Source organism: Ictidomys tridecemlineatus, chromosome X (genome assembly GCF_052094955.1).
Source record: "Ictidomys tridecemlineatus isolate mIctTri1 chromosome X, mIctTri1.hap1, whole genome shotgun sequence".
NCBI lineage: Eukaryota > Metazoa > Chordata > Mammalia > Rodentia > Sciuridae > Ictidomys > Ictidomys tridecemlineatus.
The window spans coordinates 35,220,134-35,242,477 of NC_135493.1; the positions used below are offsets into that span (position 1 = coordinate 35,220,134).

General features: G+C 33.4%; 1 pseudogene; it reads right to left on the reverse strand.

The window, feature by feature from the left end:
- Nucleotides 1-3,301: 3,301 nt before the first annotated feature.
- On the reverse strand, nt 3,302-5,749 carry LOC101977172 (E3 ubiquitin-protein ligase RNF13-like; annotated as a pseudogene).
- Nucleotides 5,750-22,344: the final 16,595 nt, after the last annotated feature.

The following is a 22,344-nucleotide window of genomic DNA, read 5'->3' on the forward strand; positions in this document are numbered from 1 at the left end:
AACTATAGCATACGAGACAGGAAGGGGGATTGGGGATATAGCTCAGTAGTAGAGTACTTGACTTGAATGTGTGAGGCCCTAGGTTCCATCCTCTCTGTACCACCAAAAAAAAAAAAAAAAATTGGAAGCTGGTAAGCTGACCTTTATGATTGCAAAGTTTTCTGCATTTTAATTGAAGTTATGCAACATTGACTCTATGTGGATTATAAAATGTTAACAGGTATTTTTAGTATGGTTTTAATAAACTATCTTGGCCCAAATTAGAGACAGGTCAGTTTCCTTTCTTAAGCAGCCAAATAAGTCCACACCCTGAAACACCTTCTTTATCAGGCTCTTTGACTCTGAGTTGCTATCACCGACCTCAAGCAGGTTTAGGATTGGCTAGTTTGAATCATTTCAGCAGGTGCTGGAGCATAGGGGCTGCCTCTGGTGGTTTGATATTTGACCCTGGAGCAATTACTGAAGGTATATAGTGGTATATAGTTTGACCAGAAAAAATAAAATTATCTCTGTTCATAGAAAACATGAACATCTACATATGAATCCTTGAAAACTATACATGACTTGGCTATATGCATTGAAAAAGAAATTGTGGGGTGGGGCTGTAGCTCAACAGAAGCACAATTGCCGGGCATGTGTAAGGCACTGGGTTCAATTCTCAGCACTACATAAAAATGAATAAAATAAAGGTCTGTCAACAACTAAAAAAAATTAAAAATAAAAACAGAAAAGAAAAGGAAATTGCGATAGTACTACTAGAACTTTTTAATTTAGTAAGGTCATAAGATGCAAAGCCAGTGTATTCTCTATTAAAATTAAACATCTGTATTGAAAGACACAGTGAAGAAAATGAAAAGTCAAGCAACAGACCAAAAGAAGATATTTGCAAACATATTTATTACAAAGTCTTGTAACTATAATATATAAAGAAAATGTTAAGAAGAGAAATAGGTATACAACTGTATAATTAAAATAAAATTTATTTTATAATTTATTTTATATATGTGATACCTCTGGAATAATGGGTTTAAAAATAAGGAAATAGAAACATAATAGTGAGTAGATAAAATTACATAAGAATTGATATAGCAGATAAACAAAGAAATATTGCATATTTATAATTTGAATCCTTAAAAAAGAGAAGTAAAAAATAAAACATAAATAATATTCAGGACTATAATCAAAAAAGGCTTTTTTATGGAAAAAATAAAAGGGCTGGTGTGTAGCTTAGTAGTAGAAGCTTGCCTAGGATGTGCGAGGTCCAGGGTTTAATCCTCAGTATGGCAGGAGAAGAAGGAGTAGAAGATACAAATCTAAATATCTAAGGGCCCTATTGTGATCCCTGAGTAGTGTATAAGGGAGTAGCCTAATGAAACAATTACAGCTAATGTATAAAGATTGTATCCTCAGTTCTTCTAGGGATGGGGGAAACTCATCTTTTACAAAGGAAAGAAAATCAAGTGGTATCAGTCTTCATAGGCAGTGGCAGAGCAAGTCAACAGTGGAGTTTTATTAAAAATAAAACCTGGGCTGGGGTTGTGACTCAGTGGTGAAGCACTTGCCTGGCAGGTATAAGGCACTGGTTTTGATCCTCAGGACCACATTAAAATAAATAAATAAATAAACAAACAAACAAATAAATAAATAAATAAGATAAAGATATTGTGTCTATCTACAACTAAAAATAGTTTAAAAATCAAAATAAAAAATTCTCAAAGAAATAAATTGCAAGCAAAAGATTTTTCATCTAATCAAACGATCATTCAGTTTTCAAGGCTGTTGGGAGAAAATTGCTGTCACTTAAGTGTACTTAGATGATATCACACACATGAGCCCTTTCAGAACAATTTAGTAAAAACTAACTTTGTTTAATCAAGACATGACTGGGGATGCTCAGGCAAAAGAACTAAAGATGAGTGCTGAATATTTGCAATCATAGAATTAAGATTAAAAGTAGGAATAAGTACACAAATTAGAAGGTAAATACTGTATGTTCAGACGAAGTAGAAATAGCACATTTAAAAATGGGAAATGAAGAGAGGCATATAAATAAACTTCACTGATGTTATTATGAGTAGTAAATGCGATATATATGGTATTATTTTCTTAAAGTAGAAAACATTATTTTAGCCTTCAAACTCCTTTCATACAAGGCCATATAAAAACTTTTAGCATCATATGCTTTTATGTATTACCTAAAAAATAAACTTTAAAAAATTCTTAGCACCTCATTTATACATGTCTATATTTTCTACATACTTATAATGATGTTCAATATAATTTAACTTTTCACAATATGTTGCATCAATATATTGTTAGTTTTCTTGAACATCAACACTTATTTTCTAATCCAATACTAGAATACTTTCCTCTGTACATAGTTTAGCAGGTCTGATTAACATAAGATGCTGTTATTAAAAAGAATCTGCTCCAAATCTTAAGGTTGCTTAAGTTCGGTGTTTCTGTGTTTTTTTTTTTTTCTTTTTGCTTTGATCACAACAGCACAAAGCCCTTAATGACACAGAAGTTCAGTAAGTCAGATCCAGAGATGTTAAGTATTGAATCAAATTAATACATTGCACTATAATGTTAAAAACCTTAAGAAACTTTTTGAAATCTGCATTGGCCACAGACCTTTCCCATCAGAATAAGGCTACTTAGGATCAGGAAGGAAAAAGACAGTTTTGAGTTTCCTTGTGGTGCTGATAAGAAGAAAAATGCTAAATTACCTTGTTTCCTGTCACTAATCATGACAATTTGGGGAAATACCACAACAAACAAATTCTATGGCCATTGAGAGTTGGTTTAGCTCTTGATTTCCTGTGGAATCATAAGACATTTGCATACTGTCATCTTAAACTGTAATAAGAATTTCTTAAGACATTTTGTTCTATTTCATCCTAAAAGACCTGACTTGATGCTCAAGGTATAGCACTGGTCTGGTCTACTTATTAGTAGTAACTCCAAGAGATAAATACTAGCATCAAAATGCCAGTTTCAGTAATTGGATAGACCTGAAAACTAAATAAATAAAAAATTTGTAAGCCAAAAAACAAAAAACAAAGAAAAAAACTGCATACCTTTAAATAAACATAAAAGAAAGTAAAACCCTCTGAAAGTCAAACAGTATTATGTTGTAATCCCATTCATTATTAAGCTGTAATTGGACTACAACACTATATTTGTTAATTCTAATTTTCTGTATTACTTATTATCTGTATTTTCATTGTGATCTTCCATAGCCTGAAGATTGTCAGGTTCTGATGTGAATAGGATTCTGACAAAGCTCATGCATGTGATATCATCTAAATGACTGGACACTGACAGAAGCTAAAGGTCCAAGTAAAGCAGTATGTTCTGACACCTTGTTTTCTTCTTGATATTATCCATGTCACAGTCTGAATCACCTTGAGAAGGAACAACTTGTTGCTTGCAAAGTGGACAGGGTTTTTTTTGTTTGTTTGTTTGTTTTAGTGAGCCAAGGGTCTGCACACTTGCAGTGATAAACATGGAAATGGGGAAGAATTCTGAGCTTATCTCCATCTTCATGTTTATCCTAACAAATGGCCTTTACATTATACTCATCTCCCTGCTTGAATTTATGTATAGGGCATTTCTTAAGTTGATCTTTACGAAGTCTATTTCTTCTAGTTCTGTCTGTCCTGAACAAATACTGTGATGATAAAACTGATTGTCAAGATAAGAGAGATGCCCACTCTGATGAAGAATGGTAATATCCCAGAGGAAGTCTAAGTTCTGGAACTAAGATGATATGGCCTCTTTTTTATTTGTTAATTTATCTTTAAGGCAATTAGCTGATGATTCATTAATAAAGACAGAATGTCAATTGTCTTTAATATGAGTGTCATTGGATTCTGTGCTAATGAGGTCATAAGAATCAACATTGTGAGTTATGGCTTCTTTGTATCCTGCTATCTGTGTATTTAAAACTTTTACATTGAAATTACAAAGTTTTCTAATTAATACTATGAAAGTATGAGATGAATTATCTTTTCCTGGTGGAGGCACTACAGGTTTGTAAGTATTCTCTGGTTGTGAGTTAATCGAAAAACCTTTTAAACTTTCAGCTGGAAATCTATAACCAAATCTTGCTGGAAGATCACTAAATGTCTAAGATGCATTTTCAAAATTATATTAAATTGCTAAAGTGCCTGCTTCTATAGACAGTAGATTTAAGAATGCAAAGAGCTGAACAGTCAGGATAGAGTAGACCTGTGTAGCTGACAGTATGAGCATCCCTCTGGAAAGAGCAACATCCAGTAGTAAAATCACCTGGAAAGGCTAAGGGTATTGCTCAGTGGAAGAGTGCTTGTGTAGCGTGTGTGAGGCTCTGGGTTCTAGTCCCAGCACCAAAAATATAGTCACCTGGAAACGTGTCCCCTGAATTTCTGCAGAAGTCTTGTTTCTGACTTCATGACTGAATATCCTCACTGACTTCCACAGTCTATAAGTTGGAGAAGGGGCAACACCATTGAGGTAAAACCTATACAGTATTTTAAACTATCACCCATATTGATATTTTTTTGAGAGAGAGAGAGAGAGAATTTTAATATTTATTTTTTAGTTTTCGGCAGACACAACATCTTTGTTTGTATGTGGTGCTGAGGATCAAATCCGAGCCCCATGCATGCCAGGAAAGCGTGCTACCGCTTGAGCCACATCCCCAGCCCCCATATTGATATTTGATAGCCATAAAACACATTCACAAATGATGATAAGATAGAGGCTACATATATATCTTATTGTCATTTTTGTATGTATGTGTGTGTATCTATCTATATAATAAGCTAAAATGTGGTGATCACTTTACAATGTATATGTATATCAAAACATTAAATTGTATACCTTAAAATATATATATATATATATGTGTGTGTGTGTGTGTGTGTGTGTGTGTGTATATATAATTTTTATATGTCAAAGAAAATTAATAAGTGGAAGTCAAGGCTGTTATTTAAAGTGATTAAAAAACAGCAGAAGTCGAATTAAAAGGGGGGGTACATAGCATTTTAGAAGACAACCATAAAACAAAACAAAAACACACCTAGAAATATAGCATAGCATATATTAGTACAGCATAAAATAGCATGAAATTATTGCTACCAAAACAATTCATTTCTGTAAAAGTAAATGGACTTAGCTTACCTATTCAAAAAGAATTTCAGATTGAGCTCATCTATTAAATTTTAGATTCATTCACATAGTGAAACCCACAGAAAGGCTAAAGTATAAAGTAATGAACCATTGTATACAGAGAAAATACAAGGTATAAGTAGACATAATGATCCTGATGATAGGAAAAATGAATTCAGGACAAAATACATTTAGTAAAGAAGGAGACTTTCAGACAAATAGAAAAGAATGTAAAAGATCTAAACAATATAACAAGTAAATAATAGAGAATATATCTTCTCTTCAAATGACCATAATACATGTTCAGAATTGGTCATGTATCAGGCCATGAAGAAAATTTCAGTAGGTACCAGTAAGAGGAAAAGCTAAAAGCAACAATCTCTGATCATAAAAAAACAAATTTAGTCTCTTTGATTTGTACTTTGACTTTCTTCCTCATTTTGGGTCCTATTTTCCTGACTCTTTAGATGCCTTAAAATCTTTTATTGGATGTCAGATGTGATAAATTTTACCTTGCCCAATGCTGTATTATTTTGTACTCCAAAAGGTCTTTTTGAGCTTTGTTCTGAGATGCAGTTAAGTTACTTGGAATCATTTTGATCCTCGTGAATCTTGTTTTCAAGGTTTGAAAGGAGAAGAGCAGCAATTAATCTGGGAATAATTTGTCCTACTTCAGAGGCAAAACTCATCTGAGCAACCTTCCTAATGCTTCGTGAATTATGAGGTTTTTTTTTGCTCTGATTGCTGGGAACAGGATCTATTTCTCATTTCTTTCTCTTGGGGTCACTTTCATTCTCTGAAGCCCAGTATCTTGAAATCCATCATCTTATATATTTTATTGATTTAAAAATCATTTCAGTTGGGAGGGCAAATCTAGTCACTGTTGTGGATAAGATTTATAAGGATGTGATTGTTGTACATTTTCAAAAATAGAAATGAATAGAAAAGATTGGGAAACAACAAACACTAAAACTAAATGTATACAGAGATAAATGAACCAAACTAAACAAACTTGATAAACACAGAGAAACAGAATATGTAAGCTTTCAAGCATAGTATAATCTAAACACCAAAATAACTCTAAAGAAGCTTGGCATTTTTATTAGGTTTATTTTTGGTAGTGGTGTTGGGGAGAAATTTTGCAAATGAGAAAAAAAAATTCAAGTTTTGGAAATCAAATTTCTCTCTGTATAATAAGGGGATATAAAAATGGAATACAGACTTATGATTTAAATAGAGAAATAGAAAAATATTAATTGTAAAAGGCTGACACTTAACAAAACCAACAACCATCTATGTCTATACTGTTATTTTAATCCTTCTTTGATTTTGTTTGTATTGATATTTTATATTCTCTATATTAAATATTTGGACTTTACAGATTCAATATTTTCACAGATTACATGTGCTTCAAGAGTTTAGAATTACTATTTTCTTTTTTGATGCCTAAATGATCACAATCATTTTAATTTGGGACTTTTGTCCTTTCAATGCTACCTTAGACACTATTTTTATTGATTTTTTTTAAAAAAGTGAATGACAGCAGAATGCATTACAATTCTTATAACACATACAGAGCACAATTTTTCATATCTCTGGTTGTATATAAAGTATGTTGACACCAATTCGTGTCTTCATACGTGTACTTTGGATGATGATGTCCATCACATTCCACCATCCTTGCTAACCCCCTGCTCCCTCCCTTTCCCTCCCATACCTCTACCCTATCTAGAATTCATCTATTCCTCCCATGCTCCCCCCATACCCCACTATGAGTCAGCCTCCTTATATCAGAGAAAATATTTGGCATTTGTTTTTTTGGGATTGGCTAACTTCACTTAGCAATATCTTCTCTAATGCTATCCATTTGTCTGCAAATGCCATGATTTTATTCTCTTTTATTGCTGAGTAATATTCCATTGTGTATATATACCACATTTTTTTTTTATCCATTCATCCACTGAAGGGCATCTAGTTTGGTTCCATAGTTTAGCTATTGTGAATTGTGCTGGTATACACATTGTTGTGGCTGTGTCCCTGTAGTATGCTGTTTTTAAGTCCTTTGAGCACAGACCAAGGAGAGGGATAGTTGGGTCAAATGGTGGTTCCATTCCCAGTTTTCCAAGGAATCTACATACTGCTTTCAATATTGGCAGCACCAAGTTGCAGTCCCACCAGCAATGTATGAGTGTACCTACCCTTTTCCCCACATCCTCACCAACACTTGTTTTTTATCTTCATAATAGTTGCCATTCTGACTGGAGTAAGATGATATCTTAGAATAGTTTTGATTTACATTTCTCTAATTGATAGAGATGATGAACACTTTTTTCATATATTTGTTGACTGATCGTATATCATCTTCTGTGAAGTGACTGTTCAGATCCTTGGCCCATTTTTTTGATTGGGTTATTTTTTAAAAAAATTTATTGTTTTTTTTTCTGTGCTTAGCTTTTTGAGTTCTTTATATACCCTAGAGATTAGTAGATTAGTGTTCTATCTGATGTGTGGGGGGTAAAAATTTGTTCCCAGGATGTTCACCTCACAGATTGTTTCTTTTGCTGAGAAGAAACTTTTAGATTGAATTCATCCCATTTATTGATTCTTGGTTTTAATTCTTGAACTATAGGAGTCTTAGTGTCTAATCCCACATGATGCAGATTAGGGCCTACTTTTTCTTCTATTAGATGCAGAGTCTCTGGTTTAATACTAAATCCTTGATTCACTTTGAGTTGAGTTTTGTGCATGGTGAGAGATAGGGGTTTAATTTCATTTTGTTGCATATGGATTTCTAGTTTTCCCAGCACCATTTGTTGAAGATGCTATCTTTTCTCCAATGATGTTTTTGGCACCTTTGTCTAATATAAGATAATTGTAATTTTGTGGGTTAGACTCTGTGTCCTGTATTCTGTACAATTGATCTACCAGTCTGTTTTCATGCCAATACCATGCTGTTTTTTATTACTATTGCTCTGTAATATAGTTTAAGGTCTAGTATAGTGATTCCACCTGCTTCACTCTTCCTGCTAAGGATTGCTTTAGCTATTCTAGATCTCTTATTTTTCCAGATAATTTTTTATGATAATTTTTTATGACTGCTTTTTCTATTTCTATGAGGAATACCATTGGGATTTTGATGAGAATTGCATTAAATCTGTATAGTTCTTTTTGTAGTATGGTCATTTTGATAATATTAATTCTGCCTATCCATGAGCAAGGTAGATCTTTCCATCTTCCAAGGTCGTCTTTGATTTCTTTCTTTAGGGTTCTGTAGATTTCATTGTATATATCTTTCACTTCTTTCATTAAGTTGATTCCCAAGTATCTTATTTTTTTTTGAGGTTATTGTAAATGGGGTAGTTTTCCTCATTTCCATTTTAGAAGATTTGTCACTGATATACAGAAATGCCTTTGATTTATGGGTGTTGATTTTATATCCTGCTTCTTTGCTGAATTCATTTACAAGTTCTAGAAGTTTTCTGGTGGAGCTTTTGGATCTTCTAGGTATAGAATCATATCAGCAGCAAATATTGCTAATTTAAATTCTTCTTTTCCTATACATATCCCTTTAATTTCTTTCAGCTAATTACTCTGGCCAGTGTTTCAAGAAGTACATTGAATAGAAGTAATGTCTTTTTCCAGTTTTTAGAGGGAATGCCTTTAATTTTTCTCCATTTAGAATGATGTTGGCCTAGGGCTAGGGTTGTGGCTCAGTTGTAGCACACTTGCCTAGCATGAGTGATGCACTGGGTTCGATTCTCAGCACCACATACAAATAAATAAAATAAAGGTCCATCAACAACTAAAAAATATTTAAAAAAAGAATGATGTTGGCCTGAGGCTTAGTGTAGATAGCCTTTACAATGTTGAGATATGTTCCTGTTTTCCCTAGTTTTCCTAGTGTTTGAACATAAAAAGTTACTGTATTTTGTCAAATGCTTTCTCTGCATCTATTGAGATTATCATACAATTCTTATCTTTGAGTCTATTGATGTGTTGAATTACATTTATTGATTTCCGTATGTTGAACCAACCTTGCATCCCTGGGATGAATCTCACTTGAACATGGTGCACAAACTTTTTGATATGTTTTTGTATTCGATTTGCCAGAATTATATTGAGAAATTTTGCATCTATGTTAATTAGAGATATTGATCTGAAGTTTTTTTCTTTGATTTGTCTTTGCCTGGTTTTGGGATCAGAGTAATATTGGCCTCATAGAATGAGTTTGGAAGTGCTGCCTCTTTCTCTATTTCCTGAAATAAATTGTGGAGTATTTGGTATTAGTTCTTCTTTAAAGGTCTTGTAGAACCTGGCTGGGTATTCATCCAGTCCTGGGCTTTTCTTGGTTGGTAAGCTTCTAATGGCATCTTCTATTTTATCACTTGATATTGGTCTGTTTAAATTGTGTATATCTTCCTGATTCAATTTGGGCAAATCATATGACTTAAGAAACTTGTCAATGCCTTCAATGTCTTCTATTTTATTGGAGTATAAGTTTTCAAAATAATTTCTAATTATCCTCTGTATATCTGTAATGTCTGTCGTGAAATTACCTTTTTCATCATATATGCTGGTAATTTGAGTTGTCTTTCTCCTTCTCTTCGTTTGCATACCTAAGGGTCTGTTAATTTTATTTATTTTTTTCAAAGAACCAACTTTTTTGTCAATTTTTTCAATTGTTTCTTTTGTTTCAATTTCATTAATTTCAGCTCTAATTTTAATTATTTCTTTCCTTCTACTGCTTTTGCTATTGATTTGTTCTTCTTTTTACATGGATTTGAGATGTGGTGTGAGGACATTTATTTGTTGACTTTTTCTTCTTTTAAGGAATGAACTCCATGCAATAAATTTTCCTCTTAGTACCAAAGATTTTGATATGTTGTGCCTATGTTCTCAATTACCTCTAAGAATTTTTTAATCTCTTCCTTGATGTCTTCTGTAACCCATTGTTCATTCAGTAGCATATTGTTTAGTCTCCATGTGATGGAGAAATTTTTTTTATTTTTTATTTTGTCATTGATTTCCAATTTTATTCCATTATGATCTGATAAAGTGCATGGTAGTATCTCTACTTTTTTATATTTGCTAAGAGTTGCTTTGTGACATATTATATAGTCTATTTTAGAGAAGAATCCATGTGTTGCTGAGAAGAAATTGTTTCCACTTGACGCAGGTTGAAATATTCTATATATGTCAGTTAAGTCTAAGTTATTGATTGCATTATTGAGTTCTATAGTTTCTTTATTCAACTTATGTTTTGACAATCTGTTCAGTGACGAGAGAGGTTTGTTAATGTCACCCAAGATTATTGTGTTGTGGTCAGTTTGACTCTTGAACCTGAGAAGTGTTTGTTTGATGAACATAGCTGCACCATTGTTTGGGGCATATATATTTATGATTATTATGTCTTGTTGGTGTATGGTTCCCTTGAGCAGTACATAATGTCCATCTTTATCCCTTTTGATTAACCTTGTCTTGTAGTCTACTGAATTTGATATGAGGATGGAAACCCCTGCTTGCTTCCACAGTCCATGTGAGTGGTATGATTTTTCCTAACCTTTCACCTTCAGTCTGTGTATGTCTTTTTCTATGAGTCTCCTGGAGGCAGCATATTGTTGAGACTTTTTTTTTTTAAATCCAAACTGCTAGCCTGTGTCTTTTGATTGGTGAGTTTAAGCCATTAATATTTAAGCCATTAACATTATAACATATTATTATTGAGACATGGTTTCTATTTTCATCCATATTTATTTATTTTTGTTATTAAACTTGACTTGATTTTCTTGTTTGATTAGGTTTTCCTTTAGGGTACTACCTCCCTTTGCTGATTTTCATTGTTGTTTTTTATCTCTTCTTCATGGAATATTTTGCCAAGGATGCTTTGTAACGCCAGTTTTCTAGCTATAAATTCTTTTAACATTTGTTTATCATGGAAAGTTTTTATTTCATCTTCAAATCTGAAGCTTAATTTTGCTGGATACAAGATTCTTGATTGGCACCTATTTTCTTTCAGAGCTTGATATATATTGTTCCAGGATCTTCTAGCTTTCAGGGTCTGTGTTGAAAAATCTGCTATTAACTTAATTGGTTTTCCCCGACATGTAATCTGATTCCTTTCTCTCACAGCTTTTAAAATTCTCTCTTTATTCTGTATTTTGGGCATTTTTATTATAATGTGCCTTGGTGTGGATCTGTTGTAATTTTGTACATTTGATGTCCTGTAGGCTTCTTGAATTTGGATTTCCAATTCATTCTTCATGTTTGGAAAATTTTTTGATATTATTTCATTGAATAGATTATTCATTCCTTTGGTTTGAAACTCTGTGCCTTCCTCTACTGACTTTGTGGAATAAAAATAGAGAGACAGGCTCATATTTGTTTTCCTTCTACTCAGCAACTTTCTTCATTTCTTTTAGTGGAAAACTGTATTGATACCAAAACTCAGTTATTAAATTACAACTAAAATGATCCAAGACATGCACTGGTGATGGGTATGGTAACAATACTATAGGCTACTATAATGTCATTTGGGAAAAAATAACCACTTGTTTTTAGGATTATGCATTTCTATTTATTTTTCATCTTGAGTTTAATCTCATCCTGAGTCTTCAAATTTTATTCCTATGTAACAGATAAAGTAATTTATTCATTTAGATTTTCAACTCTTCTTCCAAGTTCTGATTATATCTTTTTTTTTTGGTTAAAAGGCCTCCTTGACTCATTAATTATAATTTTTTTTGAATCCAGAAAACTTTTACTTGCTTATAGGAGTGTCCATATAGGAAGCATTCTTTCTCTTTATAATATATTGTATTATGTATGTTTGAGGTTTACAACATGATGTTGTGGGGCACATATAGATAATAAAATGGTTACCATAGTGAAGCAGATTAACATTTCCATAAAATCATAGTTACTTTTCTGTGTATGACCAGAGCATCTAAAAACTACTTATTTGAAAAAAAATCCCTAATAAAATTTTATAATTTTTTTTTATTGATGACTTTATTGATATTTATTTATGAGTTTTATATTATATTGGCTTTATAATATCATTTTCCTATTTACTTTATATAGGTTTATAACAAATACTTTTATTGCTGATTATATAAAGCAGGGTATGGCAAAGAATAACCACAGTCAAATATGGAATTAAGGAGAGTTTAATAAAGAGATTATTTATACAGATATGAGAAATGTTTAATGGAGCCAGCTAGAGACAGGGTAGTATGCTGCAGTAACAATAGAAGAAATTGTGGGGCTGGGGCTCTGTGGCAGAATACTTGCTAGCATGTGTGAGGCACTAGGTTTGATTCTCAGCACCACATATAAATAAATGAATAAAATAAAGGTCCATCAATAACTTTTTTAAAAAGAAATTGTTACAAATTCTAGACCTGAAGGAAAAATATGGGGCAAGCATAATTATTAAAATCTGAATAGAGAGCTAAAGCTTATAGTAGAGGTCAGTTTGGGGGATGGGTTCAGGGAAAAGGGGAGGGGCTTCAATAGAGGGACAGAGTTAATCCATGACCTTATAGGCAAGGATCAAAGAAATAAATACTCACACATACCACACATACATCTCTACTACTTTTTTTTTTTTTTGGTACTAAGGATTGAACTCAGGGATGCTTAACCACTGAACCACATCCCCAGCACTTTTTATATTGTATTTAGAGACAGGGTTTTGCTAACTTGTTTAGGGCCCTGCTAAATTGCTGAGGCTGGCTGTGAACTTGCAATCCTCATGCCTCAGCCTCCTGAGTCACTGAGATTTACATCCACCTGCCCTCTTACTTTCTGCTGATTCCTGTAATGGGCTAAATTCAAGGATAATATGAGGGCAAGAGATTCCAGTGATACAGTCCATAAAGTTTAGCCTCCTGGAACAAGAGCTGGGCAGAGAAGGACAGAAAAAATATCTGGAGAGAGGGAAAATGGAAAATATCTTCCTCCCTCAAATAATATGAATGCTGGTGCAGTGATACACACCTGTAATCCCAGTGGCTCTGGAGGCCGAGACAGGAGAATCATGAGTTCAAAGCCAGCATCAACAAATACAAGACACTTAGCAACTCAGTGAGTCTTTGTCTCTTAATAAAATACAAAAGAGGGCTGAGGATGTGGTTCAGTGGTCGAGTGCCCCTGAATTCAATCCCTGGTACCAAAAAATAATATAAAATAAAAAATAACATAAAAATACCCACTTCTTTTGTAAGCTCTAAATTTTTAACTGTCAATTTCATTTAACCTATGCTATTTCAAATGTATTATCTCCAAAACAGAATTACATTTCTAGAATTCACCCAAAATTTGTTTTTCCCCTCCTCCTAAGTTAATGAACAATGTGCTCAAGCCCAGAATGTAACTTTCATCTTTGATTTCTTTCTGCAACAATGATTCTCAAGCACTATGATATGGAGATTATACCTTCAATGTACTTTTAAAGTCCATCACACTTTCTTTTAGTCCTGATCATTTATTCTTCATTCAGGGGTATATAATTTTCTCCACACATTATTGTAATGCATTCCTATCAGGTCCTACTGTCACCAGGCTTTCCCCTATCCATTTTGTCCTTTGTATTGCTATTTTCAAATCCACCTCTCTTCATCAAGGCATATTGTCTCTTCTTAGGACTACTTATAGAGCCTACTAATTTTCATTTTCTTCCCACTATTACTCTGCTCAAATCAGTCAACATTCTATTGTAACACGTTATTCCTTTCATCTTATCATTATATAAAGGTTGAATTCCTTAGCTTGGTATTAATGATATTTTATGATCTATCCAAACCTATGTCATTTCCACATCTCCTTCACATTAATCTTATACTCTCATCAAACCCAAATATTTATAGCTCCTTATAGACAACTATTTCTTTTTTTACAACAAACATTTATTGCTTGCCTATAATATCCCAGACATGGAACTAAGTACTATGCATAAAAAGATGGATGACAAAGTTCATTTCTTTAATAAACTCCTTTAATCATAGTATTTATCCTATCTATATTGCAATTCTCATTTTGTGTGTCTGGAAAAGTCTTTATTTATTTAGAATAAGCTTAAACATAGTTTCCTCTGTGAAGCCTTTACTGATTATACCAATTAGAGATAGCCACTCACTCTTCTGTGTCCCCATACACTTTTGCACATCTCTACTTTAATAGCTATTACCTACTACTTTTATTTACTTATATATCTTGCTTTCCAAGTAGACTTTAAGCCATATTAGCATAATTTGAAAATCTTTGTATCCTCAGGGCCTAGCAGTAATCTCAACAAATGGTTGTTAAATGAATGAATGTTTGATTAAATATTTGAATTAGAATAAGAGATCTAAGGTGAGAGAAGAGGAAAGCAAAAAAGAGAAGGAAAGGGGGAAGCCCTCCACAACATGCATTTTGAATCTGAATTGAGGCTATAATATTTTCAAGTTGAAACAGAAGACAGGAAACTAAGGTGTTTATTTTGTAATGTCCAAATGCTTCACATTAGGCAATTATCTTTATAATAGGCTTCATTTCAAGAGCTATATTTTGCAGCTATGTTTTAATTAAGTGAAAGTGATTCCACATGTCAAGGATTGGAAAACCTACAAGGTGACCTCATTATAGTTGATGAGAAAGGTCACATAGGTCACTGCTCACATGTGCAGACTTACCTAGAAGCAGCCCAAGCAATAAAGGATATCTACGAACATTAATTTATAGTAAGTATCTCCTTTCTATAATAGTGCTATTATGTACAGTTTCTGTGTAAATGCATTTTTTTCTGAAAGAAATTTAACTCTTGAAACTAAACAGAAAGTGCTCAATTCCCAGAAGACTTATTTAGGGTGTTTCTGAGTTATTCCCTGCATCTCAGTTCTGCTTTGCTAATTCTCTCAAAGTAAGATGATTTTCTTTATTTAACCTTAAATATGTTTCCAGTTATTCTTTTTGTATTTTATTTATATTTAAGAATTTACTATTATTAAAAATAGAGTAATAGAGAAAGAAGGTCTTTGGGATTAGTAGGAAAAGTACTGGGTGCTGCCATAGATAACCTAATTCCAATTCTTACTTTCTTAGCTAATTAAACAAATTGCTTTTAGCCTAACTCACTTTCATTTAGAACCCAAATTTTCTCTCCTGGAAAAATGTATGTTTAAATACATTGGGGCTGGGGATGTGTCTCAAGTGGTAGTGCGCTCGCCTGGCATGCGCGGGGCGCTGGGTTAGATCCTCAGTACCACATACAAATAAAGATGTTGTGTCCACTGAAAACTAAAGAATAAATATTAAAATATCTCTCTCTCTAAAAAATTAAATACATCATAGGTGGCAAACTAGAATATCACAGTTCAAGTGCCATATCAGATGGATTTTATTAAAAAACACTTTGGTCTATGTAATGTTAGCAAATGAATTAGAAAGGTTCAGGTAGGCCTATGATCTCAGATTTGCCAGAGTCCTTCCCTTCACTCCTGAACTGCACATGCACGGAATATACCCAAAGAAAAAGTAACAAGAACTGAATTTCAGTGTAAACACTGCTCAAACCCTATTCCCAACCTTGCTTTAACAACTACCTCAATCTTTCTATCTTCACATATCAATCCTGCTTCAAAGCTGTGGTACACTTGCAGATAATGTGCAAAATGAATTTGTAGCCTTTAGGATGAATGGCCACTAAGGCCTCCTCCACTTTAAAATCTTGGGTATTTTTCAGGGAAGTTCAGATAATTTTAGTGGGAAGGATATTTAGCTTGTTTCTGGGAAAGTCTCCCACTGCTATTATGTGGTTTAAATAGGTTTATGAAGGCAGTTTTACCCTATTCATTGACTTGAGGTTTAGCTGTCTGACATCTTCTATAATATTGATACTTTCTGCTGAGAGCCACAGCCGAGTCGGAATGGCCCGTGGCATTTTGCCAATAGTATTGGTTGAGAGGCAAGCCATTAAGATGATGCTGGATTGATTAGGTTGTATATTAGACCTTTACTGTCCACCTAGGCCTGCTACTTTGGAGTTCTCTCGCTATGTTGGAGTTCTCCTGGGGATTCCCAGAGAGTTCCCATTGGTTGGGGAAGTGCGGAAGGAGGGATTTCCAGAAGAGGGATTTCCAGTTGTTGGTTCCTGGAGGAGCCACGTGGCGTTCCGGAGAGTTCCCGGGGAGCATGTGTGGAGTGTGCTGGTGGAGTTCAGAAATAAAGTTTATTTCTGCGTCAGTGGCTCATGATTTGTGCCCAGCCAAACTGCGGCAACTTTCTGCTATTTCTTGAAAAGAGAACCAAATAAAATTATGTATTTTATATTCTTGAGTGTAGTTTTTTTATATTCTCAACTACAACTTCTCATAGCACATGGTACATAATCAACTACACACATACATACACATGCATTTTTCACTTTATTTTTACCAGGCTGGGGATGGAACCCAGGGCCTCATGCATGCTAAGAAGGTATTTTATCACTGTGTTGTACACTCAACCCAATCAATAATGTGCAAAACAGAAACCAAAGTTACAAATAAGCAGAACTTAATTATAATTTGGGAGCACCCTATACACACAAACTGGTATTTATCCAACATCTTCAAGTTAAAACATATTCAGGTTAAAAAGTATTGTGTATTTTAATAGCTCAATTATGGGCAGGGTGGAACTCAGTGGTAAAGTACTAGCATGTATGAGACCTGGGCATTTCCAGCACTGCTTAAAAAATAAAATAAAACAAAATTTAAAAAGTTTTTTTCTAAATAGCTAAATTAAAAAAAATAAAATGGAGAAGGGTCAACCCAATTGGAAGCCAAAGGTAAGAGGAACTTCTGATAAATCAATTTAGATCACTGAACAATTATGTATTTCCAATTCTCTGAAGAAAGGACATCTCTAAATTTTAATAATATTATTCCCTGTGTTTTACTTATTTGTTTTGGTGTTAATATAAGTAAATTAAAGTATTTTAGGAGAACATTAGTGTCTTCTGACAGAGATTTAAGGATGCCTTTTACTTTATCTAACATTGCTCCTATATTAGCCAAACAGTAATTATTCATAGAGTTTAGTTTCAAGGATTTGCTTATCTATAACTTTTAAACTTTCTTCTTTAAAATTTATGAATCACATCAATGTTTTTTAATGTGTGCGGAATTTTGGTGTTGAACTTATAGCTAAATATAATAGAATTAACAAGATGCTCTTATTTACTTGCATTTTCAATCTTTTTAAGTAAAGTGTAATTTTCTTAAAAATAGTTTATATTTTAACTTAAAATCTTGAATGGTAATGACTGTAGGTCAGAGAAATAGGACGTAATGTAGGATTTATTGGTGTACTGACTTGAGTAAATGTATCTACTAAATTGGGCTTCTATCAATTTCTGTGATCCATTTTATGATGAAAAAAGCAGACTTATTCCATATTTTCACTTTAGGGGTTACTAAAGAAAAGTTTTATTAGTCTCTGATAAACATCAAAAATAGCAAACACATAGGTTTGGTGATATGGCCGTTTGCAGAAATTATCTGCTAAGAAAAAGTACACAGTTATATTCTGAAAATCACAAAATGATTACCTGTTATTTGATTATCTGAAATTTCAGTATGCCTGCTGAAGTGTGTCTTTTCCATTATAAGATCTCCAGTTTGGAAGAAATTGCATAGTGACTTCTAGTCGACTCAGATTGTTGGGCATACACTGTATAAGCAATTGTTTAGAAAAGTGTTGTTTGGAAAATTGAAGATAACCTGACACCTGAAAAGTTCCTAACTTTTTTTGGAAGCAAATTATAAGAACTTTCTCTTCTTCTTGTGTCTAGTTTGCTGACTGTGATTTGTCTCAAGATAAAACTCTCTTGTTTTGTATTCAGGTTGAGATAAGTGAGGTCTGCCTTCTCATTCAAAGGGAAAACCAGACAGCAGAATGAGAAGTGGAGTTCATGCAACTTTTCCTTCCTTCAACTTTAGGCACTGGTGATTAAAAAAAAATAATGGGTGCATGATAACTATACATAATAGTGAGATTCATTGTGATATATTCACACATGCACATAGAATAATTTTGTCAACTTCATTTCCTCTTAAGAACTGGAGATTTCTTAACTAATGGATTGCTGATGGTAAGGAGAGTTAGATTTCATTCAGAAAATATTAACATCAAGGTTTAGTATCTGCCATTACTTTACATTGTTATTTGTGAACTACATATAAAATTATCACTTAAAAATAAGAATACAGGACATGATTCCAGCCACAATGAATAAGCCTACAGCATTACATTAAGTACATATGAAAACTAAGACCAACAAATAAATAAATAAAATAAATTACCTGAGATTTAAAGTAAATGATAAAACTGGTTGTAGTGGTTCACACTTGTAATCCCAGAGGTTTGGGAGGCAGAGGCAGGAGAATGGTGAGTTCAAAGCCAGCCTCAGCAAAAGTGAGGGTGCTAAGCAAGTCAGTGAGACCCTGTCTCTAAATAAAATACAAAATAGGGCTGGGGATGTGGCTAAGTGGTCGAGTGCCCCTGAGTTCAATCCCTGGTACCTGCCCCCCCCAAAGTAAATTATAGGCACATTGGAACAGGAAATCAAAACTTAAGGAAAGACCTACATGTAGGAGGTATTTTGTTGTTTTGTTTACCTTTTTTCTCCTTGCTTCATCTTCCAGTTTTAACTCTGGGCCAGAACATATCAGTAAGTAGATAGCAGGCATCAGGAAATAGACCATAAATTTTTCTATCTTTCAGTGCAACAGAAAGGTAGAAATCTTCATTTTCTTTTACTGACTTTCTTTCTCTCAGCCCTGCCTTAATGCTGGTCTCATGTAAGGCACATCAACTATGACGTGATCACCCAAAACCAAGACAGAAAGTCCATCTCTCTGAATAGAGAAATCGGGAAGCAAGGGCCCTGTTTTGCACAGTGCAGAGGAAACCTCATAATTTGCATATGTATCTTTTCTCTTACCACCTCATAATTTGCATATTTGTATATTTTGCATATTTTCTCTTACCACTTGAACCCAAATACAGTCCAAGTGACAGGGACTTCTTGAATGGTTTCAAAATATTTAATACTCATGTCCATGAGGAGAGGAGATTCTTTATTTGCAGGAATAACGTATTTGAAAAACTAATACTTGAAAAAAGCTAATGACAAAACTTATAAGATTTGGTAAAATATACAAATTAACATATTCATGAAGCTCTGTGAACCACAAACCAGAAAAACTCAGAAGAAAATGATGCTCATAGACATCATAGGCTACTGAACACCAAAGATAAAGAAAAATCTTTCCTTCATAAAAGGGAACAACAATTGGAATAATTACAGTATTTATGATTAGAAGCCATAGAGGCTAAAATACCTTTAAAATGGTAGTGAAAATAACCTTTAGGAATGAAGGCAAAATCAGTCCATTTTTAGTTAACAGAAAACTAAGAAGATTCACCACTAACAGAACTACTCTGAAAGAGTGCTAAAGGATCTTCTTCAAGCTGAAAGGAAAGGATACTAGAATAATCTTCAGATTATTTATTAATCTTCATATTGTTAAAGGAAGTAGTAATTGTTGTTGTTTATTTGTTTGTTTGTTTTTTGATACCAGGGATTGAACTCAGGGGCACTCAACCACTAGGTCACATCCCCAGCCCTTTTGTGTATTTTATTTAGAGACAGGATCTCACTGAGTTGCTTAGGGCCTTGCCATTGCTGAGGCAGGCTTTGAACTAGTGATCTTTGTACCTCAGAACTCCCAAGTCACTGGGGTTACAGGTATGTGCCACTGAGCCCAGCGGAAGTAGTAATATTAAGTAATAATCTTCAGATTACTAAAGGAAGAGTAAGAGGCATTAGCATCCAGGTAGATATAATGCATAATCCTTTTTCTCTTAAAATCTCTGAGCCAGGTACCACCCTCAAAGATACACCTGTAATTCCAGATGTTCTGGAGGCTGAGGCAGGAGGATCAAAAGTTCAAAGCCAGCTTCAGGAAAGGTGAGGCACTAAGCAACTCAGTGACACCTTGTCTCTAAATAAAATATAAAATAGGGCTGGGGATATGACTCAGTAGTTGAGTGCCCCTGCATGTTCAATCCCTAGTATGTATGTGTGTGTGTGTGTGTGTATATATATATATATATATATATATATATATATATATATATATTTAATATAAGATGTATGACTGTTGAAAGACTTTATAACACTTTTGGGGGGCATTTAAAAGTACATACATATTATACATATGAAAGCTATAACATAGAGGGGAGAGAATAATACATTTTTGTGGTTATAAGACTGCAGTCACTTTAAGTAGACTGTGAAAATATATACTCAAATCTGGAGTACAATCACAAAAAATGCAAGAGACAATGCATAAAAATCAATATAAGATAAAATGGGATATTAACAAAAATTCAAATAATCCAAACAATCAGAGCACTGTGGTTTTAGGAAAAAAATAGACACATAGATCAATACCATACTTCCAACAAGTTAAAGATCCTTGTTACAACCACAAACTGGAGTATCATGCAGGTCTAAGATAGAATGAGGAAAAGATCTATAAACTGAGATTAAATGATTTCTAATCTGTATTAAATGAAAAAAATTCAAAAAGTATACATTTATAAAATCTTTTATGTAAAAAAAAGAAAGGTCCATAAGGAAATTGAGAAGTTTTCATCTATTTGGCAAAATAAAAACAAGGAATGATCAAGAAACTAATGAGATTAGTCAAGTACAGGAAATAGGTAGGAATGAGGTGGACAGAACAGGGAAATGGGAATAGTGGCAAAAGTGATGAAGCTTCTTTGGGGATTTCAAAAAAATACTTCTGACTTTTAGAATCATGATAGTGTTCTATATGAACAAAAAAATTAGTAAATCAATGGACTCAAGCAGAATACAAGGAATGAAGGAAAATAAAATGGAAATATCAACATGTCAATCTAACTTCATTATAAATCAATAACAGTCACAATGATGGAGGACAGTGAAGAAAAGAATGAATCTAAGCAAATTTAGAAAATTGTGCTTTAACATATACATGGGTATGCTTTAGATATAATTTGAGAGTGTCCTTCAAAATTTCATGTGTTGGAAGCATGGTTCTCAATGTGGGTAGCAATTGGTTCTCAACTATATGCTTGTGTGCCAATTTGTTTTTCATGAAGGTATGTGTTAGCTGTTCTAGAACTATGTGCATAATATGATTGAGCAAACATGTAAATACATTTTCAACAATGAGAGCTAGGTATTAGTGAAAATTTCTGGGTATTTTTGTTTGTTTACTTCTTATTTTCTTTTCATATTTTTATTGGTGTATTATAGTTGAACATAATGATGGGGTTTGTTGTTACATATTCATACATGCACACAATATAACTATATAATTTGACCAATACCAATCCCCAGGGATTCCCCCATCCCTTCCCTCCTCTCACCCCTTGATTCCTTCTATGGATCTCCCTTTTACTTTCATTAGATCCCTGCCCCTCCCCCACAATTTTCTTTCCCTTTTTGCCCTCTAGCTTCCACAGATGAGAGAAAATATGTGACCAATAACCTTCTGAGTTTGTCTTATTTTGCTTAGCATAATGGTCTCAATTTCCATCCATTTTCCTGCAAATGACATAATTTAATTCTTCTTTATGGCTGAATAAAACTTTGTTGTGTATCTCTCTCTCTCTCTCTCTCTCTCTCTCTCTATATATATATATATATATATATATATATATATATATATATCTCACATTTTCTTTATCCATTCAATCATTGATGGACACCTAGATTGGTTCCATAGTTTGGCCATTGTGAAATGTGTTGCTGTAAATATGGGTATGCAAGTATCACTATAGTACAATGGCTTTAATTCTTTAGGGTAAATACCAAGGAGTGGTATATGCCAATCTTTTAAGGAACCTCCATACTTATTCCCATAGTGGTTGTACTAATTTACAATCCCACCAACAGTGTAAAAGTTTTCCTTTTTCTATACATCCTTTCCAGCAATTATTATTGTTTGCATTCTTGATGACTGCCATTTTGACTGGAGTGAGAAGAAAATTTTTAATTTGTTTTATATATGACAGTAGAATGCATTTATGCACTTTGATATATCATACATAGATGGGATATAATTTCTCATTTTTCTGAGTGTACATGTTGCAGAATCATATTGGTCATGT